This window comes from Mustela nivalis, assembly GCF_964662115.1.
Source record: "Mustela nivalis genome assembly, chromosome: 4".
NCBI lineage: Eukaryota > Metazoa > Chordata > Mammalia > Carnivora > Mustelidae > Mustela > Mustela nivalis.
This window is the reverse complement of record NC_139023.1, coordinates 119,237,455-119,259,036: the sequence shown is the minus strand read 5'-3', so window position 1 is coordinate 119,259,036 and position 21,582 is coordinate 119,237,455. Positions and strand designations below refer to the sequence as shown.

At 36.9% G+C, this 21,582-nt stretch overlaps 1 protein-coding gene across 4 annotated transcripts in view; it reads right to left on the bottom strand.

Annotated features, from left to right (window-relative positions):
• Positions 1-21,582, bottom strand: part of MAPK10 (mitogen-activated protein kinase 10) — a 606,385-nt gene that overhangs the window by 453,094 nt on the left and 131,709 nt on the right. The gene's annotated exons all lie outside the window — the stretch shown is intronic.

The following is a 21,582-nucleotide window of genomic DNA, read 5'->3' as shown; positions in this document are numbered from 1 at the left end:
ATGTTTCCAGAGGAACATAAACCATTTGGTATTGGAGATTTCAAAGCATTAATCATTTGGAATATGGTACATTTAACTTAATCTGTAAAATGAAGATAATTCTTATCTGCCTTTCAGGGTTTAGTATTAGGATTAATTAATTTTAGATAATAATTCAAACACGAAAAGCATTACATAAATGAAAATAGTGCTAATATTATTAAAACAGAAATTATTGAGTCAATCTGTAAAGCAGCAGAGATATCTTTTCTGCTTTTATTATTATTCTGTTGTTGTTATTATTGTTATTATCATGTTGTTTATAAGATCATCATCTAATAATTTCTAGATTAAAAGATGTAAGACAACAAGCAGACCTTTTTTCAAGACCTGACACAGAGGTTTTTTCCTTCCCTCACAAAAGTAGTATTAAGCATATGATTATTATTAAAATCTGTGATTCCCTAATACAAATGATATTAATCTATTTCAAAATATATCATGTTATAGCTAAGACCACTGAAATTTTTTTGTTGTTGGAAGAGTACTGGAAAAAGGTGGTAAATCTCTTTTAATAATTTCTTTTTTTTTTTTTTTAAGATTTTATTTATTTATTTAGAGAGCAAGAGCATGCTCCTGTGAGTGAGGAGAGGGGAAAGGGGGAAGGGAAAGGGAAGGGGTAAATTATCTCAAGCCCCAACACAGGGCTCCATCTCACACCCTGAGATCATAACCTGAGCCAAAACCAAGAGTCAGATGCTCAAAAAGCTGAGCGACCCAGGTGCCCCTCTTTTAGAAATTTCTGGCTTAAAATAAAAGAAGTCAAATATATAGAGAAAATGATTTGCCTTTAAAATCAATTCCCAAAACTAATGAAGAAAGAATACATTCTATGTCACTTAAGGAATTACAGATATTCTACTATGTAACCGTGTAGGTTCCTGGTTATATTAAAAAAAAAAAAAAAAAAAGAAAGAAAAGAAAAAGAAAAACCTGAAGAAATAGTTATTGATTGAAAATCCAACATTCTGTAAGAAGAGAGGGAAGAATAGCATAAAACATAAAACTGATTTCTGTTATTAAATGGTTCAATGACTTTTCATTCTCTACAGCAAGAAGTATAAATTCAGTATAGCATTAAAGTCATTTTTCTACTGCCTATTTCTTAAACCTCAATCATTCCGTCACTCAACCAACAGTTTTTAGCAATTATTCATTGAGCATCTAACACATGCCAGGCCCTTGGTTAAATGTTCAGAATACAAAAGGAGGGAGAGGGAGAAAAAAAGAAAATTCCTGACAGCACTAGGGACTAGACTCCAGCAAGAAACACAGGTAGTTAACTAAACCTAATCTGAGGGGTGGGAAAAACTGTCCCCAAAGAAGGGAGGTTTAAGCTAAGAACTGAAGAACAAAAAAATTGTCCAGGCAAAGTTGTAGGAGCACAAAGAGGGGCAGCTGACTGTCTGTGTGAAGGATCTGAGGGGAAAAGGGGCCTGGAACAGCAGTGGAAAAGAAAGGGAATTGGCTGGAGATGGGGCTATAGGAGTAGGCAAGAACTCAGATTAGAGAAGCCCTGTAAACCAGTTCAATATCTTATCCTCAGAGCAACAAGAAACCAGTGAAGTATGGGAGGCCATAGCGTACTTTTCACATGTGTCCTTTAAAAAAAAAAAAAAATCATTCTGGCTGTTGTATAGAGAACAAACTGACAGGGATAGGAATGAAAGGCAGGTATTATTGTTAGAAGACTACTATTGTTGCAATGGCTTAGGCTTGAAAAGAAAGCAGGAAAAAAAGTAAGAAAGGAGTAAGGGAAGGAGGGAAGAAGGTAGAAATAGATGAAGGGAAGAAAGAAGAGAAAAGAAAAAAGAGACCAAAGAAAGCTCTTTTAAAAAAAAAAAAAGATTTTATTTTTATTTATTTGACAGAGATCACAAGTAGGCTGAGAGGCAGGCAAAGAGAGAGAGGAGAAACCAGGCTCCCTGCTGAGCAGAGAGCCCAATGTGGGGCTAGATCCCAGGACCCTGGGATCATGACCTGAGCGGAAGGCAGAGGCTTTAACACACTGAGCCACCCAGGCACACCCTAAAGAAAGCTCTTAAACAATTCCAAAAGTCAGGTGCCTGGGTGACTTGGTTGAGCAACTGCCTTCAGCTCAAGTCATGATCCTGGAGTCCTGGGATCAAGTCCTGCATCAGCCTCCTTGCTCAGCAAGGGGTCTCCTTCTCCCTCTGATCTTCCCCCTTTCACGCTCACTCTTTCATTCTCTCTCTCTCTCTCTCTCCCAAATAAAAAAATAATAATAATCTTTAAAAAAACACAATTTCAAAAGTCAAATGATAATCAAGAAAAAGTATTTTCTATCATGTTAGGCAAAGACCTATTTCCCAAACACATACAGAGCTTCTACGAATCAATAAAAAACTAACAAACCAATTTTTAATTGAGCAAATGATGAAGAGCTATTAGAAAATGAAAGACAAGTGTTATATAAAAATATGTTCATAATTAAGGAATTAAAAATTAAAATAATATTTTGCGATCTTTTTCATCTATAATATTGGCAACATTGAGGGTTCAATTCAGTGCCAGTTTGGGAGTTTAGGTTAAGTGTTACCTGGCAAAATAGTTAAGCAGAGCTTCTACTCAAAATTTTATATACTTTTTATGGAAATTCTTATTCTACTTTCACATAAATGATACTTTAAAACCCCACAGTAAAGAAATTTTAGTTAATTTGGCTTAACTCAGTGCAGGCTGGGTCTTCAGCCTGCACTGAGTTAAGCCAAATTTAATCTCTTTAAATTAGAGATTTGTACATAGGAAGCTTCTTGGGGATTGATCATCCTCTGAAAGCTAGAGCTGGTAATAGGAGATGCTGCTATAGAACAGCATTCACTGTTGCATGGGGATGACAGGATCCCAGAATAGCAAAGCTAAGTGGTGGCACCTAACCCTTAGACACAGAAAGGTGTAATTACCATAATGGGCAGCAAGGACAGGATGGTCTGACTCACAAGAATCAATAGAGATGGCAAATAAAAAATAGAGTTCCTCGAAGAAAGATAAATGAACAGCCACTAAATCCTTAATTTAAAAAGCCACAGGGGATGATAAATGAATGAGCAGAAGGCTTAAGTCAGCCCTCCTAAAATCATGATTCCTTGCCCAATTTCCAGACCTGAGCCAATTCTCAGACCCGGAACTCACTCACTGAAGAAGATGCTTGATCTATATTAGGAAGGATTATAAAATACCATAAAAAGTGTATATAATAGTAATTCCCCAAACCTTCCCTCAAGGGACTACAGCAATACATTCAGTTAATGATACAATAGGAAAAGAGAATACCAGATCTTTGAAGGGGCTATTATACACAGGGTCTGAGTTGACACTGATTATCTAGTGATAAAGTTTCATTACGGAGATGAGGTAGTAAATTGAGTCCTGGCCCATTCTGTTTCATGGTTTGCAATCACATGACCCAAACAACAATGTTAATTCAGACTCTCAACTCCCAGCTATAAATCTCCTGTGACCTGTTATAACAAAGGCACTTGGACCATTGGACATTCTACAGAGCATCCTGTTAATTCACTACACTGATAATATCATATGAATCAGATCTGATTAGCAAGAAGTGAAAGGTATTCTGGGTGCCACAATAAGACTCATGTGCTCCAGAGAGTGAGAAATACACACTAGAAAAATTCAAGGGCCTTCCTCATCAGTAAAATTTTTAAGATTCCAGTGGTTTGGGTCATGCTCAACTGTCTCCTTCAAATTAAAGAGCAAGTTACCCACCTTACATATTTTACCACTAAGAAAGCACAACACTTAGTAATCCACCTTGAGATTTACTACAGTATATTCCACATTTGGAATATAACATCAAACCATTTATTGGCTGATGAAGAAGGCAGCTAGATTTGATTTGGTCCCAGGGCATGAATGAATGAATATAAGGCTTTACAGAAGGTCTAGGCTGTGGTATAAGCACATCTTGGGTCATAGTAACCAGCAAATCCCTGGCAGTATAGGTAACTTTGGGAGAAAAAGACAACAAGTGGAATTTATGGCAAGTTCCAAAAGGGAATCACGGCACACACCCTTAGGCTTTGATAGTAAAGGCATACCATCTGAAGCATAGAATTGTGTACCTTTTTTTTTTTTTTTTTAAGATTTTATTTATTTATTTGACAGAGAAGGACCACAAGTAGGCAGAGAGGGAGGCAGAGAGAGAAAGAGAAGCAGGCCCCCTGCTGAGCAAAGAGCCTGATGTGGGGCTGGATCCCAGGACCCTGAGATCATGACCGGATCTACAGGCAACAGCTTAACCCACTGAGCCACCCAGGCGTCCCAACCGTGTACCATTTTGAAAGAGTTTCTGACAAGTTCCTGGGCCCAGGTGGAATTTGAGCATCTGATCTTTAGACATGCTGTTGTAATTGCAGATAACACTGTCAGAATCATCTTATTGTGTCATAAGGTTAGGCTGGCTGAAATAGATATAAAGTCCCCTCAAAAAAAGACTTGCCAGCCAACAGTAGAATGTGCAGAGAAATTCCAGTTATCTGTTCCTTCCAGGTCTGCCTCAGCTATAATGAGACACTTAGCCCAAGGTCACCTTGCTTCCAGTACCACACTTGGTACCTGAGTGAGATAAGTGTGCAAAGGCTTGGCTGTTGCAGCCTGTTGCAAGACACTCCAATGGACACCATTGGCTGCAGAGCTCCCAGCCAGGTCAGCTGAGGCCTTGGTGGACCTACATGGAAGTTTGATTTCCTTCTCTTCCTAATCTTGCTTCTTTCTATTTCATGTTATAAATGTTGATTTTTTTTTTAAGATTTTTTTATTTGTGAAAGAGAGAGAGTACAGGGAGACTGGCAGGCAGAAGGAGAAGCAGGCTCCCTGATGAGCAAGGGATTCGATCCCAGGACCCTGGGATCATGACCTGAGCTGAAAGCAGATGCTTAATGACTGAGTCACCCAGGCATCCCACAAATGTTGATTCTTTAAAAACACCTTGAACCTCAAACTTTTTCCTAGGCTTGCTTCCTGAAAATACTTGTAAAATTAAAGTAGTATAACTGGCAGGTTCAAAGGACACAAGAAAGCTGCATGACCGTTGTCCAAATTCCTATGTCATTCACCACTGTTGCACCAATACCTTTCCCTCAGCTCACCCTGGGATCTAATAGGGTTGGAGATGGAAGGTTTCCTCATGACCAGCTGATGAAGAACAAAAACTGAACTTGGTTCACATATGGCCAGCTCAGTACACCGGTGCAAGCTGATAATACCCAACTACCCATTTACAGTGCCACTCAGGTTGACCCTGAAAGAGAGCAGTGAGAAGAAATTCCCCCAACGGGCAGAGCTTTGGGCAGAGTACTTGGCCATTCATTTTGTATGGAGAAGAAAGGGACCAAGGTAAGAATATACATAGTCTCTGTGAGACAAGTGGCTTAACTGGCCAGTCTCAGGCCTGGAAAAGCAAGATTGGTGAATCGTGGACAAGAATGTCCAGGGAAGAGGCATGTAGAAGGACTTATGGGAATTGTCACAAAGATCTTTGTACCACATATTAATGCTCACCAAGAACATCTACCACAGAATAAGTGCTAAAAAATGAGGGGAGCAGGATGACTCTGCCATGAGGATGTCAACTAGCTTCTGTAGTTGGCCACCCCAGTGTTGAAACAAGGGTTTCAGAAAGCAAATAGTAGCAAGAGTGGAGGCTATGTATTCATGACTGCACAGCACAACCTCCATCTAATCAAAGTTGATCTTGCTGCTTTCACTGTAGACTGTCCAACATGTCAGCAAAAGAGGTAAATCCTGGGCCTCCAATACAGAGCCATCCCTCATGGATAACCACCAGCCTATTAATGTGAAAATGATTATACCAGGTCCTTTCCTTCCTAAAAAGAACAATGACTTATCTGACCAGGATTGACAACTATTCCAATTATAGGCTGAGATCTCTTGTGACATTATGCCAAGGAACCCATTTTATGGGAAAGGAGGAATAATGATGTGCTGAAAATAAAATCTACTAGTCTAAGGGTGCCTGGGTGGCTCAGTGGGTTAAAGCCTCTGCCTTCAGATCAGGTCATGATCCCAGGATCCTGGGATTGAGCCCCGCATCGGGCGCTCTGCTTGGTAACGAGCCTGTTTCCCTTCCTCTCTCTCTGCCTGCCTCTCTGCCTACTTGTGATCTTGTCTGTCAAATAAATAAATAAAATCTTTTTTAAAAAATAAAATAAAATCTATTAGTCTAACACACACTACCACCATCCAGAGCTGCTGGCCTGATAGAACACTGCTTCTTCAAGATCTAGCATAAGGCCAGTTTAGAGATGACACACTATGAGGACAGAGCACTAACCATCAGGATGCAGTATACTCATCAAACCAAGAGTTTTCTTCTGTGCTATGTCTCCAAAAGGTAAAATATATGGGAACAAAGGGGTAGAAGTAGCTGTTATACTCACAATCACTTCAATAACCCACTTGATGAATTTGTGCTTCCTTTCCCTGTATCTTTAGATACCGTGGGTCTAGAGATCCTGACTCTCACTGGGTACTCATTTCTACCAGGGGATACATTAAGCGCTCCACTGAACTATAGCTGCTGCCTGGTCACTTTATGTTCTTTGTGCCAAAAAACCAGCAAACAGAAAAGTTAATATACTGGCAGTGATAATTAACCCTGGTCATCCTGGTGGGCCCAGGTAGAATTATGAACTGATACTTAGATGTGATCTGCAGGTATTCATATGCCCAGTTTCAACTCTAAATGGGTAAATTCAAGAAAGTTAGTTTGATAAAGACAAGGCAATCAGGAGCTCAGACTTTCCATGATTAAGGGTTTTGATCACCACAGTAGGCAGGCCTTGTAGAACTGAAGCAGTGCTAGCCAGGAGGAAAAGAGAATAGAATGAAAGGTAAAAGCAAAAGTATAATGGGTATCAATTATGGATCTCAGGATCAACTGCTGCAAGAGGGACCTCAGTTTGTCCTACTAAACTTCCTCTTATAGGTTTTTCCAGAAATAGGGTTCTACCAGAATCCTGGAGAAGCTACACTTAAACAGAGTAAGGTTAACATGAGAAGTAAGTGGATTTCATAAGTGCAACGGAAGACTGAATCAGACACTGCTGATGTCCCTCTCAGATCTCCGTAATCCATTGGTACTTCCATCCCCTAACTGTTGTAATTTCTGTTACTGACTCACATTTGCCTCTTTCTGTCAAGAATTTCCCTTGGGCAATAGGAGCTTTCTCTCCAACAAGGACACTAAACACCCCAGAAACCACAGCTGGGGCATACCCACAGCTAATAACTGCCCAGTAGAGGAATATAAAAAGCTAGATTCCTTTCCTCAAGGTAGTTTCAAACCTTCAGTGCAGTTAATAGTGCAAAACTCCCCATAGGATTAGGTGCTCTTCAGCTGAGAGTACATCTATGCCAGCTTTTCTTCCTTCTCCTATTCTGATTCTCTCACCGCTTTCTTCTGAGAGTATTCCTGCAATAAATCATTTGCATCAGGAACCCCATCTTGGGTTCTATTTCCAGAGAACAAAATTCGAGTCACTGTGCCTCACTTTCCTCACCTATACCAACTATTATTATCCCTTTATTCAGAGAAGGAAATCAAGAATTAATTACAAAATGCTTAGAACATGCCTGACACATTAAATGCTCAGAAGTGTTAGCTATTGCTAGTATTTCCTCCACAAATATTATGAAAAAATAATCTGCACTTGCAAAATTTAGAGTCGTAATCCCCCAATAGGGTCAAAGAAGAAAATTATCTGTTTCATTGTTTTCTCATAGGAGGGACAAAAAATGTTCAAGTTCCCAGATCTTTTCCACTGAAAAATACAGACCTATCTCCAAAGACTATGATATTTCTGTTCTACTTACCCAACCTTTTTATCCCTATGTAAGAGACCCCAACTAAGCAATTGCTAAGATTCTTCCTGGTTTACAAACTTTCAACACACTCAATTTTGTCTTAAATGATTTTAGATATATATGTATAGTGATCAAAAAATGAGATAAACAAAAATTTTTTTAAAAATGAGATAAACAGTATGAGAAGAATAATAAGTCAAATAACATTCTAAGACATCCACGTAAGAAATAAATCCCAGTAATCAAAAAGGATTCCCTTTGAAACTGAACTTTAAGATTAAATTTACTTATCCTTTAACAGGCAAGGATTTATACTCATTTAAACATTGAACATTTATAATATGCCAGATTTATCACCCATCTATCCCTGTATAATAAACTACTCCAAATCAGTAGCTTAAAATCACACCCATTTTAAAAAATAATAATATAAATAAATAAATAAATAAAGTAAAGTAAAATAAAATCACACCCACTTTACTTGTTTATGATTCTATGGATCAAAGTCTGTACTGTGTTGAGATGGGTGGTTTTTCTGCTGGTCTCACATGAAATTATTCTGATCAAATATGGTATCTGGTAAGAGCCCATTTCTTAATGCATAGATAGACTGTCTTCCTACTGTGTCCTCACATGGCAGAAGGGATAAGGAATTTCTCTGGAGCCTTTTTTCTAAGGGTATCCAATCTCATTCATAACCTAATCACCTCCCACTGCCCCACCTTCAAATACCATCATATTGAGCATTAGGATTTAACATACGAATTTTGGAGAGACACAAACATCCAGTCTATAGCAACTGGGCTGAGCAGGCTAATCAGCTTCCCTCCCGCGATGTTGGCTATTGATTGGGCTTCTCTTTTAGCTGGTTTCTCATTCTCAAGAAAACTTCTTGACATGGAAGTCAAAGAATTTCAAAAGAATAAAAACAAAAACTCAAGACCTCTTGATGCCTCAGCATAGAAGCACCGCAATATTACTTCAATCACATTTTATTAGTCAAAGTAAATATGAACAGCCCAGACTCAAGTGGGAATTGTGTGGGTAGATAGATCAGAAAGATAAACTTCATTTCTGTATGGACAGAATGGAAATCATGTTACAAAGGTGCATCAATACAGGGATACAAACAACCATTCACCCCCCTTATGCTCTATGCAGATGTTTTACATATATTCACCACGTTATTACCCTCATAGTAATGTTGTAGGGTAAAGATTTGCAGTCCCACTCCACAAACACAGAAATTCTGGATCAGCTTTCGGGTCTTATTTTTAACCTCCCCTTGTCTACCCATGTTTCAATCAAATTGATGACTTTTTATATTAACCACTTAAAAGTAGAAAGTAGACAAATAGAGCTTTGTGAACAAAGAAAAATGTAGAGGGAATTATAAATCATCTCATTTTCCCATCTGTGGTCCAGGGTCAAAATATTCTCACAGTCTGAGCCTTTTTATCAGGCTGAACAGCAGATAGACTTGAGGTATTAATTAACTACTAGACCATGACTGGACTGATGGCCAGTGCCAAGGCTCCAGGTTAAGGGAATATCAGTAAGACTGATCCTTGGTCTCACCTACACTTGTAGTTTTCAAACCGAAGTTCATGACACATTAATAAGCAGTGAAATCAATTTGGGGGAGCTACCACTAGCATTTCTTAAATGAAATGTAACAAATTACAGTAGAAGAGAGACTATTATAATGCCACCACAGCACCCATAGACTACAGCTAGAGCTGAAATATTTTAAAATGTAGTTCCAGTAGCTCCTATCAGCCAGAAAAGGTTAGCTCTTCACTAGTCTCTTTTGTTCCACCTGTTACATTAGATACAGAGATTCAGTGCTCATTGGGTTCTGATAATTACTGGCTTACCTGGCTAATAGTACTTATTTGGCTATAATCTTATTTAATTCAACTAATATCAGAAACAAAGTTTTCTTGGGTGCCTAGGCTTCTCAATTGGGTAAGCATCTGCCTTCTGCTCAGGTCATGATCCCAGGGTCCTGGGATCAAGTCCCACGTTGGACTCCCTGCTCAGCTGGGGGTCTGCTTCTCCCTCTGCCCTTCAGCCAGCCCATGCTCTCATTTCCTCTCTCTCTCTCAAATAAATAAATAAATAAATAAATGATTTTTTTCAATAAACAAAGTCTTCATAAAGCCACTGCAACATAATATAAGAGTCATTGGGAATTTTAAATTACATCAGAGTTGATATTGTAGGGACTAAGGGCAGGCTCAAGATGGGTCACTTTGGCATGAAAATTATTTTGAGTTAGAAGCAATCAAAATCCAGAAAATTTAGGAAAAACACTTCACCTTCTCCTCAACTGTCTAAGTTTACATTGGAAAGAAGAGACAGTGCCAGGAAGAGAGCTATTAAGAAAGATTCTTCTTTACCTAAGAAACTTATTTGCATAGGAGGGCAACTTTTCTTTCCAAACATCATTTTCACCTCATGCTAATAGTCTTCCTCATCTTTGTATCCCTAGACCCTTATCTCTCTCCTTAGCTCCAGATGTCATATAAGTCTCTTGCTGCCCATCTTTGGAATTTCATGTCTCTGTGGATTCCCCATACATAAAAAAACTAAATTTTATTTTCTTCTATTAATCTGTCTTCTGTTAATTTGACTCTTAGTCCAGCCAGAAGGATCTTGAAGAGTGGATGAAATTTCTTCTTCCCCAACAATATCTAACATCAAATTTAGTGATAAAATTTATACCAAATTCTTGTTCCAAGGGAAATAATCACAATATTTTGCTTAAAATTTCTGTGCCAAAAAAAATAAAATAATATTCCCCTACAGAAGCTAAAATGAAGGGTTTTTTTTTTCCTTTATCTTTCACGATGAAATATTCTCAAGGCAAACTTATTCAAGGGACACCTAGTTGGCTAGGTTGGTTAAACCTCCAACTTTTGATCTCAAGTCAGGTCTTAATCTCAGGGTGAGTTCAAGCCCCAACCAGCATGGAGCCTACTTAAAAGAAAAGAAAAAAGAATGCCCTATTCAAGTAAGGAATGGGAGAGTTTATCAGTCTCTTCTATCATCTAAAGAGAAGTAGGTACAGAATACGACCCCTCTTCCCTGGATTTTTTACTTCTAGCAATCTCAATCACTTTTGAGTAAAACTAGACCCTAGATATATATATACAGGGCTGTGAGTAACACATAGGTGGCCAAAATGAAATCAAGTCACAAAGGCTAGAAGCTAAAATCCTTTCAGTTTTATTAAGATAATTTTCCCCACTCTATGTTTTTATTGATTTCCCAATTATAGTACATCTGAAGCAAAAAAAAAAAAAATTACCTGTAAAAATTGCAGTTAGAGGCGTACATACTGATAGCAACCAAATGGCATCCAACAACCCACTAAGGGAACAGAAAGGAAAACTATCAAAAGTCTAATTAGAGAACACCAAAAGCATAGCAGTCTATGGTCATTTTTTTTTAACTATTTATTTATTTTTTTTTAATTTTTTATTTTTTATAAACATATATTTTTATCCCCAGGGGTACAGGTCTGTGAATCACCAGGTTTACACACTTCACGGCACTCACCAAAGCACATACCCTCCCCAATGTCCATAATCCCACCCTCTTCTCCCAAACCCCCTCCCCCCAGCAACCCTCAGTTTGTTTTGTGAGATTAAGAGTCACTTATGGTTATTTTATATAAGCACCACTGTAGCCTTTTCTGATGCTGTTTTAAACTGCGTCTTCTCAAAATTTCATTTTCCAACAGTTTTGTTGCTGGCACGTAGAAACAAAATTTTTTGGTATATACTGACTTTGTATCCAACAAGCTAGGTAAATTCACTTATTAATTCTAAAATTTAACTGTAGTCTTTGGGTTTCATTTGAATCTAATCATGTCATCTGTACAAAATGATCATTTTATTTCCTCCTTCCCAATACTTACACCACTTTTTCTTGTCTTATTGCCCATGGTAGGACACTCACATAAAAAAAAAAATTAAATAGAAGTGATGATAAAGAACATCTCCTTGTCTCTTTCCTTATGTTAGGGCAAAGCCTTCAATATTTTATCATTACAAATAATGTTTGCCACAGGCTTTTTACATATATTCTCTATTAAGAAAGCTCCCTTTTCTTCAGTTTGCTGAGAGTTCAGTTTTTGGTTTTGGTTTTGGTTTTTACCATGCTCAGGTGTTAAATTTTATCAAGTGCCTTTTTCCTTCCATTTGGATAACTACAACTGTTTTTTTTTTTATTCTGTCATTATGCAGAATTACATCAATTGATATCTCAAATGTTAAACTCACATTCTTACATTCTTGCAATAAACCAAATTAAATTGTAATATATTATCTTTCTTAGTTTCTTAATTTTGTTTGCTAAAAATGGATTTAAAATTTGTTGCCTCTTCATCTATGAGAGAAATTGGCCTATAATTTTCCTTTATTACTACATCCTTATCAATTTTATATTGATAATGATGAAGATGGAGAGGAAACAGAATGTTTTTACATGACCAGTGGGAGGGTAACCACTTTAAAAAATTGGTAATATCTTCTTACTACAACCATATGCATAACTTATGATTTTGTAATTCTACTCCTTGTGATACACTGGCTTTATTTATTTATTTATTTATATCAGAAGACATGTTCAAATATGTTCATTACAGCATTATTTGTTTGAACACTAAAGTAAAAACAAAAACAAAAACTGATGTCCATCAATAGTAGAATTGATAAATAAATTGTGACATACTCATTTAATGGAATCATCTACAACAAAGCAAAGGAATAACTTGTTGCTAAATTAACTATCATGAATAATTCTCAAAAACATAATGATGATTAAAAGATGCCAGACCAAAATAAAAGTACCTACTGAGTGATGCCACTTACATAAAATTCATAAATAGGCAAACAGATACATAGTGTTAAAAATTCAGGCCACCGATTACTTTGAGAGGCAGTTAGTCACTGACTGACAGCGTAAGTAGGAAGAAGAAACTTCTGAGTGATTGGAAATGTTCTTATTCTTTAACTGGGTAACATTTTCAAATTGTGAAGATCCATACAGCTATACACTTAATTGTTTGTATATTTTCCTTTATGTATATTGTACCTCAATAAATATTTCTATGAAAAAAAATGATTGAAGGGCACCTGGGTGGCTCAGTGGGTTAAAGGCTCTGCCTTCGGCTCAGGTCATGATCTCAGTGTCCTGGGATCGAGCCCCACATCGGGCTCTCTGCTCATTGGGGAGTCTGCTTCCCCCTCTCTCTCTTTCTCCGCCTGCCTCTCTGCCTACTTGTGATCTCTGTCAAATAAATAAATAAAATTTTAAAGAAAAAATGATTAGGTAAAATATTTTTAAAATGTGATTAAACATTTTATCTCTGTGGTGATCAAACTATAGAGTATAGAAGTAGTTGTGTTAGTTCAAGTCCTATAAGAAGAAGCTGCCAAGACAATATTAAATGTGCAAGAATTTTGCTCAGAGAAATGCCTGTGGGAGAGCAACTGAGTGGGAAGCTAATGAACCTAGGAAAGCCATAACCACCATTCAAGTCTGACTTAAGTAGAGGAAGAAAGGAAAGTTGGGTGGAAGTGTCCTACTCTACGGGATAGTCTATAGGAGGTTCAAAAAGGCCACCTGGGAATCCCATGACCACTCAGAATGGACTTGCCTTGTGATCCCTGTTATTCCATGCTCAGTCATTGACAAATTGCACCTAAGAATTTCAAACACAGCAACTGGGCCCTTTGGTCAATCACTCTCCCATTTGTTGGAAGTATGCAATACCATTCTTATGGCCAGAACAGATGCTTCAGCATGCTATTTTTTTTTTCCTATAAAAATAGAATTTAAAATTTTTATTTAAAATTTAAATATAGGGTACCTGGGTGGCTCAGTGGGTTAAGACCTCTGCCTTCCACTCAGGTCATGATCTCAGGGTCCTGGGATCGAGCCCCGCATCAGGCTCTCTGCTCAGCAGGGGGCCTGCTTCCTCCTCTCTCTCTCTCTCTGCTGCCTCTCTGCCTACTTGTGATTGCTCTCTGTCAAATAAATAAATAAAATATTTTAAAAAATAAAATAAAATAAAATAAAATTTAAATATAAATTTTTAGGCAATTTTTAAATTTCCCTACAGTTAACTTTTTTTGGTGGCCATTTCCATGCAAATTGATAAATGCATACTGTCATATAGCTATACCACTATTTATCATTTCTCTTACCCTAAAAATATCCTCATGATACAACTTTAAAGTCTCTCTGGTTGGGAGAGGGGAGAGGGGGTGGGCAGCAGAAGGATGCCTGGGTCACTCAGTCAGTTAAGCATCTGCTTTCAGCTCAGGTTGTGATTCCAGAATCCTGGGATGGAGCCCCAGGGCAGGGGCTCAGCAGGAAGCCTGCTACTTCCCCTACTTCTCCCTCTGTCTGCCCCTCCACCTGCTTGCACACATGCATGTGGATGCTCTCTCTCTCTCTCAAATAAATAAATAAATAATTTTTAAGATTTTATTTATTTATTTGTCAGAGAGAGAGAGAACACAAGCAGGCAGAGCGGCAGGCAGAGGCAGAGAGAGAAGCAGGTTCCCCATTGAGCAAGGAGCCTAATGCGGAACTCGATCCCAGGTCCCTGGGATCATGACCTGAGCCGAAGGCAGCGGCTTAACCAACTTAGCCACCCAGGCAATCCAAATGAATAAAATCTTTAAAAAAATAAAGTCTCTCTCTCATCCCAGCCCTAGAAACCTCTGGCAACCACTGAATTGTTTTCTATCCCTATAATTTGTCTCTTTCCTGTAAAATAGGTGGAATCATATTTTATGTGGCCTATTGAGTCTGAAGAAATTTTGGATTAATTCATATTCCTATGTGCATCAATATTCATATTCATCTTTTAATTTTTGAGTGTTATTCCACTACATAGATGTATCACACAGTTATAGGCATTCATCAGTGGAGAATACTTAAGCTGTTTCGAGTATTTGGCAATTATGGATAAAGATACTGTAAGTATTCGTGTGTGTTTTTGGGTAGATAGAAGTTTTTCATTGTCTTTAGTACTTAGAAGTCAAATTGCTGGGTCACCTGGAAAGTGTGTGTTTAATGTTAAAAGAACAGTCACTTTTCCAAGTGGCTATACTATTTTTGCATTCCTACCAGCAATATGACAGTTCCAGTTGTTCTGCATTCTTATCAATATCTGGAACATGCTTTTTTATTATTATTGTTTTATCCATTACAATAGGTATGCTCTCATTTTTTACTTAATTTATAGTTCTCAAATGACTAATGCTTTGTAGCACCTTCTAATGTCTTTAGTTGTTATTCATATAACTTTAGTGAAGTGCCTGCGTAAATCTTTTAAGTACTGTCTATTTTAATTCATGGGGAAAAATTCTGGGTTTTAGCCCCCAAAATTTCTATGTTTAAATATTTTCTGAGTTTCAAGTATTTATTTTTACATGAGAATAAAAACAAAACCTTAAAGGAGATCCTTTCACCTCTCTCCAAAATGTAAATCTAAGTGGGAATGCACATGCATATTACTTTCCTATGGATGGTTTGCAAAAATAAACATTTCAAGATATTTAATCACCAGTGCAGTACAGACACTGAACAATCAGGGTGGACACTAGCCCTAGACTAGCTGTATAGCCACACCAACATACATGAATAAATATTAGCCCTGACTGACCAAACACATCAGAATCTTCAAAAAATATGTATGTTTCTTGAGATGTAAATCCCATATCTAATAAATTATTATAAAAGAATAATCAAGAATGCATATAAAGGTACATATTTATATACATATACATACCAACATACACATGCACATTAAACAGTGTTGTCTGTGATATAAGAATGTTGAACATAATCTAAGAGTATGGCATTGTTGAAATAAAATATAATATGTCCTTTAAAATGGTATAGGTTCTGTTGATACAAAAAGAAGTACTCACGATAAATCACTATGAGAAAAGAGAGATCACAAAAGATATTACTGAATGTTTCTATTTGTTTAAGACTCTATGTACATATGACTGTGCATTTGAAAATACACAGAATGGGGGCGCCTGGGTGGCTCTGTGGGTTAAAGCCTCTGCCTTCAGCTCAGGTCATGATCCCAGGGTCCTGGGATAGAGCCCCGCATTGGGCTCTCTGCTCTGCAGGGAGGCTGCTTCCTCCTCTCTCTCTCTCTCTGCCTGCTTGTGATCTCTGTCTGTCAAATAAATAAATAAAATCTTTTTTTAATAAATAAATAAATAAAATTTGAAAAAAGAAAATATATAGAGTTAGCATTGATTATTTCTGGGTAAGTATAATAAATGGTGTTTTCCTCTTGCATTTCTGATTTTCTGTAATGAGTACTGCTTTAGAAACAGAGATGGGGGGAAGAATAAAAGCTAAGCATTACAGAGAAATAAAAACATCATATTTAATTATTAATAGTGATGGATGAATCATCAAGAAAACATTAAAATGTGGTTGGTATACATATTAAAGAAGACAGATTCATATTAAATATTAAACTATTCTATTTCATTGAGTAAGTTTCATTTGTATAGGGGAAAACTTCATTCCTCAGCAATGTCAGATAAAGGAGATGGGGTACATCTGTGTGTGCATATTTGCACGTATACGCCATGGAAGTATACGTGCCTATCTGTGTGCTCTTCAAAGTAAACCTGGGACTCCCTAGGCTTTTTCACTTAGTCATAGACAATATCTGACCTAGATAAGGTCGTATTCTGATTCATCCTAACCTCCACCAGAACTGCTAAAATATCTTTGTTCTTATTTACTACAGACCTTGAGTTCACAAAAGAACTCACGCTTCAACAGTTTCTTCCCTCAGTTTGGGTCTAAAGACCTACTTTTACATTATGTAGTTACAGAAACCTTTTTAGCCACAAAGCACATGTCTCAAAAATATGCTATTTCACAAAAGAATTTTCAGGCTTCAAACGGTGGCTTTCCTAGTTCATGTGGCTATGTAGATTTCTTTTCACTTAAAGCTAGAAAGATGATGCCCTGAGGACTTTATCTCCTTTATCTTTTTTAATATTCTCAGCCTACTTGCAACTAGAGCACAAAATGAGCATTTCCCTAAACAGAAGGTATTTTCCAAGTCATTCAAAAGCACTGTTCAAGGTAACAGCAATCCAATATGCCATAAAGACTCTAGTAATTTAGAAAACATGGAGTAAGGTGTCAATCAGATCAGAGGCACCCCCCACACTAGAAGACAAAGAATCAGAAGAGAAGACAGACAAGCAGCATTCAAAAAGCATTCTGTATCTTTAGGGTAAATACCCAGTAGTGCAATTGCGGGGTCATAGGGTAGTTCTATTTTCAACATTTTGAGGAACGGGCACCTGCACCCGAATGTTTATAGCAGCAATGTCCACAATAGCCAAACTATGGAAAGAACCTAGATGTCCATCAACAGATGAATGGATCAAGAAGATGTGGTATATATACACAATGGAATACTATGCAGCCATCAAAAGAAATAAAATCTTGCCATTTGCGACAACGTGGATGGAACTAGAGGGTATCATGCTTAGGGAAATAAGTCAAACGGAGAAAGACAACTATCATAGGATCTCCCTGATATGAGGAAGTAGAGATGCAACAGTGGGGGTTAAGGGGGTAGGAGAAGAATAAATGAAACAAGATGGGATTGGGAGCGAGACAAACCATAAGTGACTCTTAATCTCACAAAACAAACTGAGGGTTGCTGGGATAAAGGGGGTTGGGGGAAGGGGGGTTGGGTTATGGACATTGGGGAGGGTATGTGCTATGGTGAGTGCTGTGAAGTGTGTAAACCTGGTGATTCACGTACCTGTACCCCGGGGGATAAAAATATATTATATGTTTACAAAAAATAAAAAATTAAAAAGAAAAAAAAAAGCAATCTGGTTCTCTCTCTTGTCCCCATTAAAGGCTCTCCTGCAGCTTCCTGGTATTTTGTTAATGAATAGAAACAGTACTAAATTCCACTAGAAGCTTGAAAAAAAAATTGTATTTCTAGGAGGTCTCCTTGTGAGTTATTAAAGTAAGGAAACAAAAATCAAACAATCACATTTCCTAGGAAACGCTGATGGAAACCAATACAGACTCTGACTCCTCTAGAACAAATAAAACTAATGTTTTTTTTTTTTCCATTTTATCCTTGGTTGGTTAATCACTGAAAGGAGAAGCATTGGTGGCATTTTCCAAATAAAATGACAGCTAGAATAAAGACTACTAACAGATATATTTGTTCTTATTTGAGCTGAATATGGTAGAACTTGTTACAATCGTAATCCACATAATGTCATTTTTAAGTTCATTCAAAGTCTTAAAATATTTCTTTTTTCATATTAACTTTTCTTTACATTTTTATTATAAAAATTTTTAATATAATAGAAATATAGATAATCTACTTTAACCCTCAAAACAACTACCAATTAAGTATTATTACTGTCTCTATGACCAACAAAAAAAAAGAAAATTAAAGCTGTTGGAAGTTAACTAACTTTCCTAAAGGCACACATAATTAACATGTGTTAAGACTTTGCTGTATTTGTTTTAAATCTTTTGTTCTTTTGGAAATAAAATATTACACACAATGAAGTCTCTGTTTTATCCTTCACTGATTCAAATACCTCTTACATCTCCAGAAGGAACCACTATTTTGATGATATGCACCTTTCTGTTATATTATTTTCCTTTTAATACTAACATACATGTCCATAAACAATACATAGGATTATTTTCTATATGTTATTCAGCACCTTCTTTATTTTACTCTATTTTTGTGATACTGCCACTTTAAATCATATAAATCAGTACATTCATTTAACTACATTATAATATTCCATTATATTAGTATATCACAATTTAATTATTCCTTCTCCTAATGACAGATATTTAGGAATTTTCAAATTTTTCAGTATTCAAACAATAGCCACTGACCAGACATCCAGTTTCCAGTCAGGCATGTAAAGAGTTTGGAACTAGGCAGTCCATGCCAACTATAAGTAAAAAAATGAAAATCAGTAACTTATTTTAGGTCCACCAAAAAGTCGAGGTCACAGGGTTAAGTGCTGGTCCCAAATTTAGAGAAACAAGTACAGAGAATCCCAATTTACCAGAGCAGAAATCCATAAACAGAAACCTCCATGGGAACCAGTGCCCGGGTAGAAAAACCTGAACTATAACTGAATTACTGAAGACACAGTGTGGACAAATCCAAGAGTCAAAATTTTAGGAGACCCCGAACTTTTGTAAGCTTTAGCTTTAGGACCTTTTATCAAGTTCTCACAGGAGATTAGAAGGAAACCTTCTTGTGCTTCTGACAAAGGGAGGATAAAAGTAACCATTTTGAAATTACCAGAGCATTCTATTCTTAACAAGATGTGCCTCAAGAAAAAGTATTTTACCAGATGCTAAACGATTTGGGTTTTAAAATAGCCTAAAGTACTTGGGGGAAGAGACTATAGCCTTCTCCCACTTAACCCCAAGTCTAGTCCTTCTAGCCATCCTGTCCCACCTAAGGCCTGGGGGGAAAGCTGAGAATCACTTGTGTAGTTGACAGAGCAGGGATTCAAGCTCACTAAATGACTGAGACCTCATCATAGGATTATAGAACACTTCCCCATACCTTACCACCATACCCCTAAAGGCCTATTTACAGGAGTTCCTTTTACCCAGTATATCATGTCTAGCTTTGAACAAAAAACTGCAAGGCATAATAAAAGGCAAAAAACACAGTGTGAAGAGCAGGAACAGGCATGAGAACCAGATTCAGGTATGGCAGGAATGTTGGAATATCAGACTATGAATTTAAAACAACTATGATGAATATGCTCAGAGCTATCATGGAAAAAATAAACAACATGCAAGAACAGATGGGTAATCTAAGTAGAGAGAGAGAAATTCTAAGAAAGTATCAAGTATCACACAATGACTCTACTATCATTATATTTGAAAAATGTCACCAATGCTTTTTCTTTTTGTGTTAACATATCAAGGATAAAATGGAAAAATAAAACATTAGTTTTATTTGTTCTAGAGAAGTCTGAGTCTGATTTGGTTTCCATCAGCATTTCCCAGGGAATGTGACAATTTTTGTTGAGCCTGTTTGATATTTTTTTAAGATTTTATTTATTTATTTGTGAAAGAAAGAGAGCACACATGCAAGCAGGGGGAACCACAGGTAGAGGGAGAAGCAGGCTCCCTACCAAGCAAGGAGTCTGATGAGGGACTTGATCCCAGGACTTTGGGATCATGATCTGAGCCCAAGGCAGATGCTTAGCTGACTGAGCCACTCAGGCGTCCCAAAGCTATTTGATTTTTGTCTCCATACTATAATAATAATAACATATAAGGAAACCTCCTTTTGTGTTCCTAGATTGAAATAGGGTTACTTTACTTTGGAAAGTATCCAAAAAGGAATGTTAGAAATCAAAAACACAATAACGAAAGTGAAGAATGCCTTTGATGGGCTCATTAATAGACTAGACATAGCTGAGAAAAGAATTTCTGAAGTTAAGGATATGGCAATAGAAACTGAAAAGCAAAGATAAAAAGACAAAAAAAAAAAAAAAAAAGAACATCCAAAAACTGGGGGACAGCTACAAAATATGTAATGTATGTAAAATGTAAACAACAGAAGGACAACAAAGGCAGAAAAGAACAAAAGCAATATTTGAAGCAATGATAACTGAGAATTTCCTCAAATTAATGTGTGACACCCAATCATAGCTCCAGGAAGCTCAAAGAACATGGGCCAAGATAAATGCTCCAAAGAATAAACAAACAAACAATATCATATCTGGGTATCTCCTATTCAAACCACAGAATACCAAATTCATAGAAAAAATCTTGCTATATGTCAATTATATCTCAATTTTTTTAGAAAATAAAAGATCTTGAAAGAATCCAGCAGATAAAACACTTTACCTATAGAAAGGAACACAGATAAGAATTACATATGATTTTTCCAGAAACCATGCAAGCAAGAACAAAGTGGAATGAAATATTTCAAGTCTTAAGAGGAAAAAAACTAGCAAAATGGAATTCTATGTCCTGTGAAATTGTTCAAAAGTAAAGGAGAAATACTTTCTCAGAAAAATAAAAATTGAGGGAATATGTTGCTAGTAGATCTGATTTACAAGAAATGTTTAAAGAACTTCTTCAGAGAGAAGGAAAATGATACAGGTCAGACAGTTCTAACATAAAAAGGAAGAGTACTAGAGAAAGAATAAGTGCATGTAAATAAAAATTTTTATTTTTCTTATTCTTAGCAAACCTAACATATAACAGTTTGTTCAGAATAATAATAGCAACAGTGTATTCAATGATTATTGCTTATATAAAAGTGAAATAATGACAGCAATGATACAAAGGATGGGAGGAAGAAATCAGGAATACTTTGTGTATTAAAGTTTTCTAGAGAGGGGCACCTGGGTGGATCAGTGGGTTAAAGCCTGCCTTCGGCTCAGGTCATGATTTCAGGGTCCTGGGATCGAGCCCCGCATCGGTCTCTCTGCTCAGCAGGGAGCCTGCTTCCTCCTCTTTCTCTGACTGCTTCTCTGCCTACTTGTGATCCCTCTGTCTCTGTCAAATAAATAAATAAAATCTTTTTTTAAAAAAAGAGTATTTTTTAAAAAGTAATAATAATAATAATAAATA